Source organism: Ptychodera flava, chromosome 7, assembly GCF_041260155.1.
Source record: "Ptychodera flava strain L36383 chromosome 7, AS_Pfla_20210202, whole genome shotgun sequence".
NCBI lineage: Eukaryota > Metazoa > Hemichordata > Enteropneusta > Ptychoderidae > Ptychodera > Ptychodera flava.
Genome location: NC_091934.1, coordinates 9,036,638 through 9,050,368, shown reverse-complemented (window position 1 = coordinate 9,050,368; position 13,731 = coordinate 9,036,638). Strand labels below are relative to the sequence as shown.

The window sequence follows — 13,731 nt, the reverse complement described above, 5'->3', positions numbered from 1 at the left end:
TACCTAGATATTTCAGCTTTCATGAAGCTATTAGGATTCAAATTTGTTGAATTGTTGCCGTCCCAATGAGCAAGCTCTCTGCAGCGGGAGCTTTGGGAGTTTGGTGCTAGACGCCTCCCAATTTTTTTATTTATTTTTTTATTTATTTTATTTATTTATTTCATTTATATATTTGTTTATTTATTTATTTTATTTATTTTTTATTTACAGGACATTCATAAGTATGTAATGTATGGGGTGGTCACTTTGCATCAGACAGGGGAATCTTCAAAAACAGAAAAAAAATTGTTAGGGTTAGGGAGGTTACAGCTTATTTGGTAATACAATGTGGAGGATAATTTAAGAAATATTTTATAGAAAGTATTTTCATCCCCGTAGATGGAAACTGACCTCCTTCCTACATATATAAGTTAAGGACTATGATGAAAAATGAAGTTAAGAGATATGGCTATGACTGACTTAAGAATTGAAATAAGTGCATGCAAATATTGTATTTGTTATGTGATTTTTATATATTTGACCTAAAAGAAATGCTTTCATTTAGATGTTGCCATTAGTTGCTATAGATACTCTAATGAAATACAGAAACTTCTTGACCTGGCTGATGTTCCCATAAGACTAGATGTAACTGGACTACAAAGGAGATTTTGTTTGAATATGACATGAAACTGGTCCAATAATCATTTTAATGCAAGGAAATTCAGTTTCAACTGGTTTAACGCTAACAAATTTATTTAGGTGATCTATAGTGAGAAAGTATTGTGGTTGCTGCAGTATAGTACTCTAATGTTTATTTTATTACAATCAATGTTGACAAAGATTAGTCACTAATAATTGATGATGCAAAACTGTTGTATATTCACAATAGTTTTGTTGCAATGCAGCCACTGTACATTCTGGATGAACTTCTATAGATCACCTACTGCATTGATATCTGAAAAATTAGTTTGACTGTATTACTCTTAATGAGTGAGACATGGGAGTGTCCGAGTCCACAAGCCATTGATCTTTTCACAATGACCTGCATACAATGAAAACAGATTTTGTCTGTAGTATGTGTGCCGTCAAAAAGGTAGACATTCTACTGCTCCAAATTGAACGACTGCTTCTTGAAATAGATGATTCAAAACGGAAAAGACTACTGATGTTTGAAATAGCTGGCCCAAACTGGAAAAGTGGTGGCCTGTATAGCCAGTAATTTAGAGCCCTGTATTACTTAACAATACATGTACATACTTTATGAATGTTCCAAGTTTGCAATATTCTTTTGCATTGTTGGCTGTAGAGTTATTTAGTTATTTATTTATATTTATTATTTAATTTTAAGAGCTATATCCTATAGTAAGCAAAGAAATTTAATAAGGTGTGTTTACAAGTCCACATTGCAAGTGGTAGCTAATGTATGAGTTCTTGTACACGAAATACTGGAAATGATGTCTGTTGAACTTGTGTGACTCTGACTTTGACTCTCAGTGAGTCATGTTTAACATCTGAAGAAGGTTTTTCTTTCTCCTTGATACTGCATAACATACAAGGGCTGTGTAGTCATGTGAAGATATTCGTAATGATAGTCTGTTTATGGAGTCTGACTGTATTTGTTTGACAGAAACATGGTTGTGTCAGGATCAGCAGGAATTTGATGTTGGATTAGATGAGTTTACATTTAATCATCAACAAGAAGTAAATCTTATAACCATTACAACAAGAATACTGCCAGTTTGCAGTGTCAGTGCCATGGTGGTGTTGGAGTGTATTGGAAAACATCAAGTTGTTGTGAAATTTTGCATCCAAGTATCTGTAATTTAGAATGTATAACATTTTGTTTGAAAGATGAAAATGTGAAAGTGGCCATTGTATACAGACCAGCATCATATATTGCACATACATTCAGAAAATTTTTAGTCGTCTTTATAAAAGAATGGAGAAATATAAAGGAGGTACAATAATAATGGGTGATTTTAATGAAAATATATTTGATTCAAAGTCAACAGTCACTTTTATGGAAGAGTATGGTTTCAAGCAATATGTGTATCAAGAAACAACAGAACTTGGCACATTGATTGACCATGTTTATGTCAAAGACATTGACAGTGTGAAGGTTGAAGTTATACCAAGATATTTCAGTTGTCATGAAGCTATTAGGATTCAAATCATTTAAGTTTTGCCCGTCTAAATCAGCAAGCTCTCTGCAGCGGGAGCTTTAGGAGGGGGAAGTGAGACGGCCTCCCATTTTTTTATTTATTTACTGAATTTTTTTTTTACTTTTTTTTTATAGGACATTCATAAAGTATGTAATGTATGGGATGGTCAGTTTGCATCAGACTGGAATCTTCAAAAAAATTATCAGAGAAAAAGATAAACAAATTGTTAGGCTGAGGGAGGTTACAGCTTACTTGGTAATAAAATGTGGTGGATAATTGCAGAAATATTATATGGAAAGTCTTGTCATCCCCAGTTGATTGAAACTGACCACCTTCTTTTCTATAGGTTAAGCACTTGATAATAAAATTACATTTTCAGATATGGCTATGGCTGACTTGAGAATTCTAATATGTGAATGCCAATATATTACATTTGTTATGTGATTTTTATGTATTTGACCTGAAAGCCCTGTATTACTTAACGATACCTGTACATACTTTATGAAAGTTCTAAGTTTACAATATTCTTTTGCATTGTTGATTGTAGAATTACTTAGTTATTTATTTATTTATGTTTATTATTTAATTTTAAAGACTATATCCTGTAGTTTGCAGAGAAACTTAATAGGGTATGTTTACAAGCCCACATTGCAAGTGGTAGCTGATATATGTCTGCCAAACCTGTGTAAAAAGATGAAGCAAAACTCATGAACATGCTGAGACAAGTTGTTGTATTTTTCAAAGAAGCTATTTGAGAAGCATGAGCATCTTACATAATGATTGTCATAGCTGTCAAAGCATGCTATCAATGTGATTACAAATGTTAAACTTCCTTTAATGAGAAAAATGTGTACCAGTGTTAATATTTGTACATGTTGCAACTGGCTAGAGCATAGTCTTGCCTTGCAGACTTTGGCAGCATTGCTTTGACATAATATCTACAAGCAGTTTGGAGTGTGACTTTAGCATCAAGATTCATTTTGACAAGAGCGAGTTGCAAAGCAGCGAGGTGTGGAGACTACCAATATCATATCTTAGGATACTTATACCCACCAATGTAATAGAGAGACAATTGAGACAATTAACAAAACCATTTTCCATATTCATGACAAGGTGCTTGCAACAACAACAGAGAACTAGAAAAACCTCACAGTGTCAAGAAACTCATCACAACTGAAACAAGTTACTGTAACAAAATAAGTGATGTATCAATCATATATGAAGACTTCCAGGGATTCCCTCAAGTTATTCACACACTGGAAGATTGCTCACACTGGACAAGCACCATAGCTAGTTCAACTAATAAATGGAGCTGTACAGCAAGATTGAATAAAGCAATAGATTGTTGCTGAGAAAACTGTTGTTAAAGTGTCTGAGAGACAAGCACATTGAAGTAATTGCCTTTTAATTGTGAGGAAAAACTTGTTGGCCGGTTGTGGAAAGTTCTGGTACGATACATATAAAGAAGAATTACAACATCACATCCAGTGAGACTACAGTAGAAGGTCGATGCTATATGACAGTGAAACAGAACATGAGATGGAAACTGCCACTTGATGTTTATAAGTGTCAGTCACTGCTTCAATATAAGGAGATCAGGAAACTGTGACATACTACACCCTATCATGAAATAATTTGCAGAATGTTCATCAATTAAGTACATTCTATGGTCACTTGGGTATTGCTTCTTTAAACACAGCTGGTTTATAGTGCGTCTTTCAAGTGGTGCACATCTTAGCCTGGTGTCAGTTATGTGATTGTGTGTTGCCTTTGAAAGACGTCATTTTTGTAGAGCATTGTAACAGTTTTGTCACATGATATTGGATTATCAATGACTCTTTATGTTCTGTAGTGTTTGTTGTGAAAGTCTGAAACCATCCAAGGTTCCAGGAATTTTAAAACTTCAGCAACAGAACTGATGATGTAAGTTTTGTAAATGTGCTATGGCAGAGTCACATGTATTTTGTGAACATGTACTTCAAAGGATCACGACAGTTCAAAACAAAGTCAATTTTCTGTTGAGAGTTGATGTTTATTATATGTTTCGCAGTTTTTTGTCAAGTTATGATATATAACCATGCTTTATGGTCTATGTATATCTTCAAGGAAGGCTTCAACTTTGATGGTAGTCTTAACAAGTACATGTAGGCTGTAACTGATATGAAATCACAATGTCGCATGACTTATGCTGCTGGAGTCAACCTGACATGTACATTTCTTTTGGCTTTAGTTATAAATGAATATTCAACCTGGGCACAGTGATGTATAGTATTTGAATATTGTGCTATGCCTGCCCAGTTCACATTATCACAGTGAGATGAATTGGTTGTCTCCACACCATCAGTTGCTTTGCTTTTCAACTTGACAGCCACCCCGGTTCTGCCAATGGTGCACTTTCTGTTTATTGTTTAATTGCATCAATGCAGCAAACAAAGTCTGGAAAGCAAGACTATCTAGAGCATGGCTAAAGCTACAGGAAGATGATGCCACATAATGTTTTGATGAGTTCAAACAGGCTGTGTGACTTGATACTAAGTGTGTGCTTTTGTACAGTTTCCAAAGGCTGAATACCATGGCGATATTATATATCAAGTTATACCATACAAGTATATTGATGGCACAAATGCAGCCATCTTATTAGTCAACACATAGAAAGAACTGGTATATTCATGATATAACACAGTTGGCACATTTGCAGGCTTTCAACAAAAGTAGAAATCATTTTTGACATTCCATGCCAGAGTTTCAATATACTGTTATAGTATATTAGTAATAAATCACATCCAGCAACGGTATACCAAAGGGTTTTGACCACATCACATCAGATATGCACTCACATCTCTCGTGCATTTATGTCATGAACTGTTCAAAATTTTGTTGTATACTGTTGCTTGGTGTAGTTCATTGCTTATACAGGAACTGACTTAAGAGATAACATTCATGGTCAGAATTGTTACAGCCATTGGAACAGTGCAATATGACTTTCTGCAGTCTTGTTTATTATTAGCTACTCAATGATTGTCTACTGTGAGGAAGAGTTTATGTCATCTGTTTTGTACTTTTTATTAGTACGGTAATATGAATCTTCAAGTAGAATTAATTGTTAATAAAATGGTATATTTTAATACTTCTGTTGGTATTAAAGAACTTTTACTCATTTATGTAATAAAGTTTGTGCTGTTAGTATTCTTGCAAGTCTTAATAATATGGCTGTCCGCCAAGTTTAATATATGAAGTGAAAATCTCATCGTTAGTCAAGGCTCAATCAGTTGACATCCAATCTTTTCTCCTGCTATGTACTTAATGCATACTTTACAAGCAGTGACTTTCTCTCATCAAGGATCGTCCGAAACAGTCCCTGTTCTATTATCTCATACACTGAACTTGATATATGAATTCATAGACTTTATAATATGGATTGCGTTATGGAAGTAAACGTGTGGTATTTACAGTATTCTAAAAAATCAGATTTGTGCATGATGGTGAGAGACGTATTTTCAAGGTTGCATATGGTAGCAGTTTGCAAATGTGTATAAGTGAACAGTTGAGAAATATAAATTTAAGGATCGTTCAAAAATTTTAAATTAAACTTTGGCTGTGAGAGGTTTTGTATAGCATAAAACCAGGATTGGGTATTTTCCCAAAATCCAAAATGGCGGCCAAACCACATGATCTATCCAAGTGTCTTCTGCAAACTTTAAAGAGATCACTCTAAGGATGACAGGAGTACAATACAGCTCAATCGATGTGTTGGTTCTGGAGAAGAAAATTTTTTGAAATTACATGACCAATCCAAATATCTTTTGCAAACTTGGAAGAGATCACTGTAAGGTCTCCCATTATACCAAATATGAAGGGTGGGGCACTTGTGGTTACTGAGTTATGGACATATACGTATATTCAAGGTCAAAGGTCATCGAGGTCACATGACATTTTGTCAAAAAATTGTATTGCTAAGCTATCCCTATATACCAAAAATCAGACCTCCAGCTCTATTGGCTGGCTCAGAATTAGATATGCGCATAATTAATGAGGTACAGGATGTGGTGTCATAAGGTCTCCCATCATACCAAATATGAAGGCTGTAGCACTTGTGGTTACTGAGTTATGGACATATACTCATATTTAAGGTCAAAGGTCATCGAGGTCACATGACATTTTGTCAAAAAATTGTAATGCTAAGTTTTCCCTATATACCAAAAATCAGACCTCTAGCTCTATTGGCTGGCTAAGAATTAGATATGCGCATAATTAATGAGGAACAGGACGTGGTGTCATAAGGTCTCCCAAAATACCAAATAGGAAGGGTGTAGCACTTGTGGTTACTGAGTTATGGACATATACGTATATTCAAGGTCAAAGGTCATCGAGGTCACGTGATATTTTGTCAAAAAAATTGTATTGCTAAGTTATGCCTAGATACCAAAAATCATACCTCTAGCTCTATTGGCTTGCCAAAAATTAGATATGTGCATATTTAATGAGGTAAAGGATGTGGTGTCATAAGGTCTCCCATCATACCAAATATGAAAGCTGTAGCACTTGTGGTTACTGAGTTATGGACATATACTCATATTTAAGGTCAAAGGTCATCGAGGTCACATGACATTTTGTCAAAAAAATTGTATTGCTAAGTTATGCCTATATACCAAAAATCAGACCTTTAGCTCTATTGGCTTGCCCAGAATTAGATATGTGCATATTTAATGAGGTATCGGATATGGCACCATAAGGTCTCCCATCCTACCAAATATGAAGGATGTAGCACTTGTGGTTCCTAAGTTATGGACGTATATGTATATTTGAGGTCAAAGGTCATCAAAGTCATGTGACATTTTGTTTAAAAAAATTGTTTTTCGTAGTTATCCCTATATACCAAAAATCTGACCTCTTGCTCTATTAGATTGCCCAGAATTAGATATGACTCTTACATAGGCCAGAATATGCCAGTTGTATAGCTTAGCAGCAGAGGTATAGGGGAGGTCAAAGGTCATTGAAAAATCAGAAAAATAATACTTTAAAAATTTTCTTCTCAAAAACTGCCTGGTTAATTTCCTTGAAATTTATTATATAACATCTAGTAGTATGGCCTATAAAGTTTGCGAAAAGATTTTGGTGTTAGTTCTGGAGAAGAAGTTTTTGAATGATTAAATTGCGATTTTTCGAAAATCCAATGTGGCTGCCAAATCATGTGACCCATCCAAATGTCTTTCGCAAACTTAAAAGAGATCACTCTAAGGATGACATGAGTAAAATTTCAATTAAATCGGTGTGTTTGTTCTGGAGAAGAAGATTTTTAATGATTAAATTGCGATTTTCGTAAAATCCAAGATGGCGGCCAAATCATGTGACCAATCCAAATGTCTTTCGCAAACTTGAAACAGATCACTGTAAGGATGACATGAGTAAAATTTCAGTTAAATCGGTGTGTTTGTTCTGGAGAAGAAGATTTTTAATGATTAAATTGCGATTTTCGTAAAATCCAAGATGGCGGCCAAATCACGTGACCGATCCAAACGTCTTTCGCAAACTTGAAAGAGATCACTCTAAGGATGACATGAGTAAAATTTCAGTTAAATCGGTGTGTTTGTTCTGGAGAAGAAGATTTTTAATGATTAAATTCGATTTTCGTAAAATCCAAGATGGCGGCCAAATCACGTGACCGATCCAAACGTCTTTCGCAAACTTGAAAGAGATCACTCTAAGGATGACATGAGTAAAATTTCAGTTTAATTGGTGTGTTTGTTCTGGAGAAGAAGATTTTTAATGATTAAATTGCGATTTTCGTAAAATCCAAGATGGCGGCCAAATCACGTGACCGATCCAAACGTCTTTCGCAAACTTGAAAGAGATCACTCTAAGGATGACATGAGTAAAATTTCAGTTAAATCGGTGTGTTTGTTCTGGAGAAGAAGATTTTTAATGATTAAATTGCGATTTTCGTAAAATCCAAGATGGCGGCCAAATCACGTGACCGATCCAAACGTCTTTCGCAAACTTGAAAGAGATCACTCTAAGGATGACATGAGTAAAATTTCAGCTAAATCTGTATGTTGGTTCTGGAGAAGAAGATTTTTAAAATTAAATCGGTATTTTTCGAAAATCCAATATGGCCGCCAGGTCACGTGACCAATCGAAATTTGTATACCCAGGTGCACGAGATCTCATAGATACCTATTAGCCCTGCAAGTTTTAGAAGTTTGCGGTAAGCGGTGTTTGAGTTCTAGGTCGCCGAAAAAAGAGCGGAAGAACGAAAAGAAGAAGAAGAAGATTAAAGCTGCAAGCAGCGTTGGCGGGGCCCAAGCGGATAACATGGTCGAAAGATCTTGCACTAATGATATTATGTGCAAAATTCGATCTTGGAAAAGTATGATTTTGAACATCATCTCATAGTTACTGTACGTGTCAGTGGGAATTGCATGTTTTACGTAAAATCCAATATGGCGGTGAAATATGAAGGATGAAGCACTTGTGGTTACTGAGTTATGGACATATACTCATATTTAAGGGCAAAAGTCATCGAGGTCATGTGACATTTTGTCAAAAAAATTGTAAAGCTTAGTTATCCCTATATACCACAAATCAGACCTCTAGCTCTATTGGCTGGCTCAGAATTAGATATGCACATAATTAATGAGGTACAGGATGTGATGTCATAAGGTCTCCCATCATACCAAATATGAAGGCTGTAGCACTTGTGGTTACTGAGTTATTGACATATACGTATATTCAAGGTCAAAGGTCATCAAGGTAACGTGATATTTTGTCAAAAAAATTGTATTGCTAAGTTATCCCTATATACCAAAAATCAGACCTCTAGCTCTATTGGCTGGCTCAGAATTAGATATGCACATAATTAATGAGGTACAGGATGTGGTGTCATAAGGTCTCCCATCATACCACATATGAAGGGTGTAGCACTTGTGGTTACTGAGTTATTGACATATACGTATATTCAAGGTCAAAGGTCATCGAGGTCACGTGACATTTTGTCAAAAAAATTGTATTGCTAAGTTATCCCTATATACCAAAAATCAGACCTTTAGCTCTATTGGCTGGCTCAGAATTAGATATGCGCATAATTAATGAGGTACAGGATGTGGTGTCATAAGGTCTCCCATCATACCAAATATGAAGGGTGTAGCACTTGTGGTTACTGAGTTATGGACATATACGTATATTCAAGGTCAAAGGTCATCGAGGTCACATGATATTTGTCAAAAAATTGTATTGCTAAGTTATCCCTATATATCAAAAGTCAGACCTCTAGCTCTATTGGCTGGCTCAGAATTAGATATGCGCATAATTAATGAGGTACAGGATGTGGTGTCATAAGGTCTCCCATCATACCAAATATGAAGGTGTAGCACTTGTGGTTACTGAGTTTGGACATATATGTATATTTAAGGTCAAAGGTCATCGAGGTCATGTGATATTTTGTCAAAAAAATTGTAATGCTAAGTTATGCCTATATACCAAAATCAGACCTCTAGCTCTATTGGCTTGCCCAGAATTAGATATGCGCATAATTAATGAGGTACAGGATGTGGTGTCATAAGGTCTCCCATCGTACCAAATATGAAGGATGTAGCACTTGTGGTTCCTAAGTTATGGACGTATATGTATATTTGAGGTCAAAGGTCATCGAAGTCATGTGACATTTTGTTAAAAAAATTGTTTTTCGTAGTTACCCTATATACCAAAAATCTGACCTCTTGCTCTATTAGATTGCCCAGAATTAGATATGACTCTTACATAGGCCAGAATAAGCCATTTGTATAGCTTAGCTGCAGAGGTATAGGGGAGGTCAAAGGTCATTGAAAAATCAGAAAAATAATACTTTAAAAATTTTCTTCTCAAAAACTGCCTGGTTAATTTCCTTGAAATTTATTATATAGCATCTAGTAGTATGGCCTATAAAGTTTGCGAAAAGATTTTTGTGTTAGTTCTGGAGAAGAAGATTTTTAATGATTAAATTGCGATTTTTGTAAAATCCAAGATGGCGGCCAAATCATGTGACCAATCCAAATGTCTTTCGCAAACTTAAAAGAGATCACTCTAAGGATGACATGAGTAAAATTTCAGTGAAATCGGTGTGTTTGTTCTGGAGAAGAAGATTTTTAATGATTAAATTGCGATTTACGAAAATCCAAGATGGCGGCCAAATCATGTGACCGATCCAAACGTCTTTCGCAAACTTGAAAGAGATCACTCTAAGGACGACATGAGGAAAATTTCAGTTAAATCGGTGTTTTGGTTCTGGAAAAGAAGATTTTTAATGATTAAATTGCGATTTTCATAAAATCCAAGATGGCGGCCAAATCACGTGACCGATCCAAACGTCTCTCGCAAACTTGAAAGAGATCACTCTAAGGATGACATGAGTAAAATTTCAGTTAAATCGGTGTTTTGGTTCTGGAGAAGAAGATTTTTAATGATTAAATTGCGATTTTCGTAAAATCCAAGATGGCGGCCAAATCACGTGACCGATCCAAACGTCTTTCGCAAACTTGAAAGAGATCACTCTAAGGATGACATGAGTAAAATTTCAGCTAAATCGGTATGTTGGTTCTGGAGAAGAAGATTTTTAAAATTAAATCGGTATTTTTCGAAAATTCAAGATGGCCGCCAGGTCGCGCGACTATTTAAAATTTCTATACCCAGGTGCACGAGATCTCATAGGTACCTATTAGCCCTGCAAGTTTTAGAAGTTTGCGGTAAGCGGTGTTTGAGTTCTAGGTCGACAAAAAAAGAGCGGAAGAAGAAGAAGAAGTACAATTATAGCTGCAAGCAGCGTTGGCGGGCCCAAGCGGATAACATGGTTGAAAGATCTTGCACTAATGATATTATGTGCAAAATTCGATCTTGGAAAAGTATGATTTTGAGCATCATCTCATAGTTACTGTACGTGTCAGTGGGAATTGCATATTCTACGTAAAATCCAATATGGCGGCGAAATATGAAGGATGTAGCACTTGTGGTTACTGAGTTATGGACATATACTCATATTTAAGGGCAAAGGTCATCGAGGTCACGTGACATTTTGTCGAAAAAATTGTAAAGCTTAGTTATCCCTATATACCAAAATCAGACCTCTAGCTCTATTGGCTAGCTCAGAATTGATATGCGCATAATTAATGAGGTACAGGATGTGGTGTCATAAGGTCTCCCATCATACCAAATATGAAGGGTGTAGCACTTGTGGTTACTGAGTTATGGACATATACGTATTTTCAAGGTCAAAGGTCATCGAGGTCATGTGACATTTTGTCAAAAAAATTGTATTGCTAAGTTATCCCTATATACCAAAAATCAGACCTTTAGCTCTATTGGCTGGCTCAGAATTACATATGCGCATAATTAATGAGGTACAGGATGTGGTGTCATAAGGTCTCCCATCATACCAAATATGAAGGGTGTAGCACTTGTGGTTACTGAGTTATGGACATATAAGTATTTTCAAGGTCAAAGATCATCGAGGTCATGTGACATTTTGTCAAAAAATTGTAATGCTAAGTCATGCCTATATACCAAAAATCAGACCTCTAGCTCTATTGGCTGGCTCAAAATTAGATATGCACATAATTAATGAGGTACAGGATGTGGTGTCATAAGGTCTCCCATCATACCAAATATGAAGGCTGTAGCACTTGTGGTTACTGAGTTATTGATTTATACGTATATTCAAGGTCAAAGGTTATCGAGGTCATGTGACATTATGTCAAAAAAAATTGTCTTGCTAAGTTATCCCTATATACCAAAAATCAGACCTCTAGCTCTATTGGCTGGCTCAGAATTAGATATGCGCATAATTAATGAGGTACAGGATGTGGTGTCATAAGGTCTCCCATCATACCAAATATGAAGGGTGTAGCACTTGTGGTTACTGAGTTATGGACATATACGTATTTCAAGGTCAAAGGTCATCGAGGTCATGTGACATTTTGTCAAAAAATTGTATTGCTAAGTTATCCCTATATACCAAAAATCAGACCTTTAGCTCTATTGGCTGGCTCAGAATTAGATATGCGCATAATTAATGAGGTACAGGATGTGGTGTCATAAGGTCTCCCATCATACCAAATATGAAGGGTGTAGCACTTGTGGTTACTGAGTTATGGACATATACGTATTTTCAAGGTCAAAGGTCATCGAGGTCATGTGACATTTTGTCAAAAAATTGTATTGCTAAGTTATCCCTATATACCAAAAATCAGACCTTTAGCTCTATTGGCTGGCTCAGAATTACATATGCGCATAATTAATGAGGTACAGGATATGGTGTCATAAGGTCTCCCATCATACCAAATATGAAGGGTGTAGCACTTGTGGTTACTGAGTTATGGACATATACGTATTTTCAAGGTCAAAGGTTATCGAGGTCACGTGACATTTTGTCAAAAAATTGTAATGCTAAGTTATGCCTATATACCAAAAATCGACCTCTCGCTCTATTGGCTGGCTCAGAATTAGATATGCGCATAATTAATGAGGTACAGGATGTGGTGTCATAAGGTCTCCCATCATACCAAATATGAAGGGTGTAGCACTTGTGGTTACTGAGTTATGGACATATACGTATTTTCAAGGTCAAAGGTTATCGAGGTCACGTGACATTTTGTCAAAAAAATTGTAATGCTAAGTTATGCCTATATACCAAAAATCAGACCTCTCGCTCTATTGGCTGGCTCAGAATTAGATATGCGCATAATTAATGAGGTACAGGATGTGGTGTCATAAGGTCTCCCATCATACCAAATATGAAGGGTGTAGCACTTGTGGTTACTGAGTTATGGACATATACGTATATTCAAGGTCAAAGGTCATCGAGGTCACGTGACATTTTGTCAAAAAAATTGTATTGCTAAGTTATCCCTATATACCAAAAATCAGACCTTTAGCTCTATTGGCTGGCTCAGAATTAGATATGCGCATAAAATCCAAGATGGCGGCCAAATCATGTGACCAATCCAAATGTCTTTCGCAAACTTAAAAGAGATCACTCTGAGGATGAGATGAGTAAAATTTCAGTTAAATCGGTGTGTTTGTTCTGGAGAAGAAGATTTTTAATGATTAAATTGCGATTTTCATAAAATCCAAGATGGCGGCCAAATCACGTGACCGATCCAAACGTCTTTCGCAAACTTGAAAGAGATCACTCTAAGGATGACATGAGTAAAATTTCAGCTAAATCTGTATGTTGGTTCTGGAGAAGAAGATTTTTAAAATTAAGTCGGTATTTTTCGCAAATCCAATATGGCCGCCAGGTCGCGCGACTATTCGAAATTTCTATACCCAGGTGCACGAGATCTCATAGGTACCTATTAGCCCTGCAAGTTTCAGAAGTTTGCGGTAAGTGGTGATTGAGTTCTAGGTCGACAAAAAAAGAGCGGAAGAAGAAGAAGAAGAAGAAGAAGAAGAAGAATATTGAACTCCTATAAAACCAATAGGGGCCCAGCCGGTAGGCTTGGGCCCCTAATTAAAGCTGCAAGCAGCGTTGGCGGGGCCCAAGCGGTGAACATGGTTGAAAAATCTTGCACTAATGATATTATGTGCAAAATTCGAGCTTGAAAAAGTAGGATTTTGAACA

General features: G+C 36.0%; 1 protein-coding gene across 1 annotated transcript in view; it reads right to left on the bottom strand.

Moving 5' to 3' along the window:
• Nucleotides 1–13,731, bottom strand: part of LOC139136108 (membrane metallo-endopeptidase-like 1) — a 104,037-nt gene that overhangs the window by 24,195 nt on the left and 66,111 nt on the right. The gene's annotated exons all lie outside the window — the stretch shown is intronic.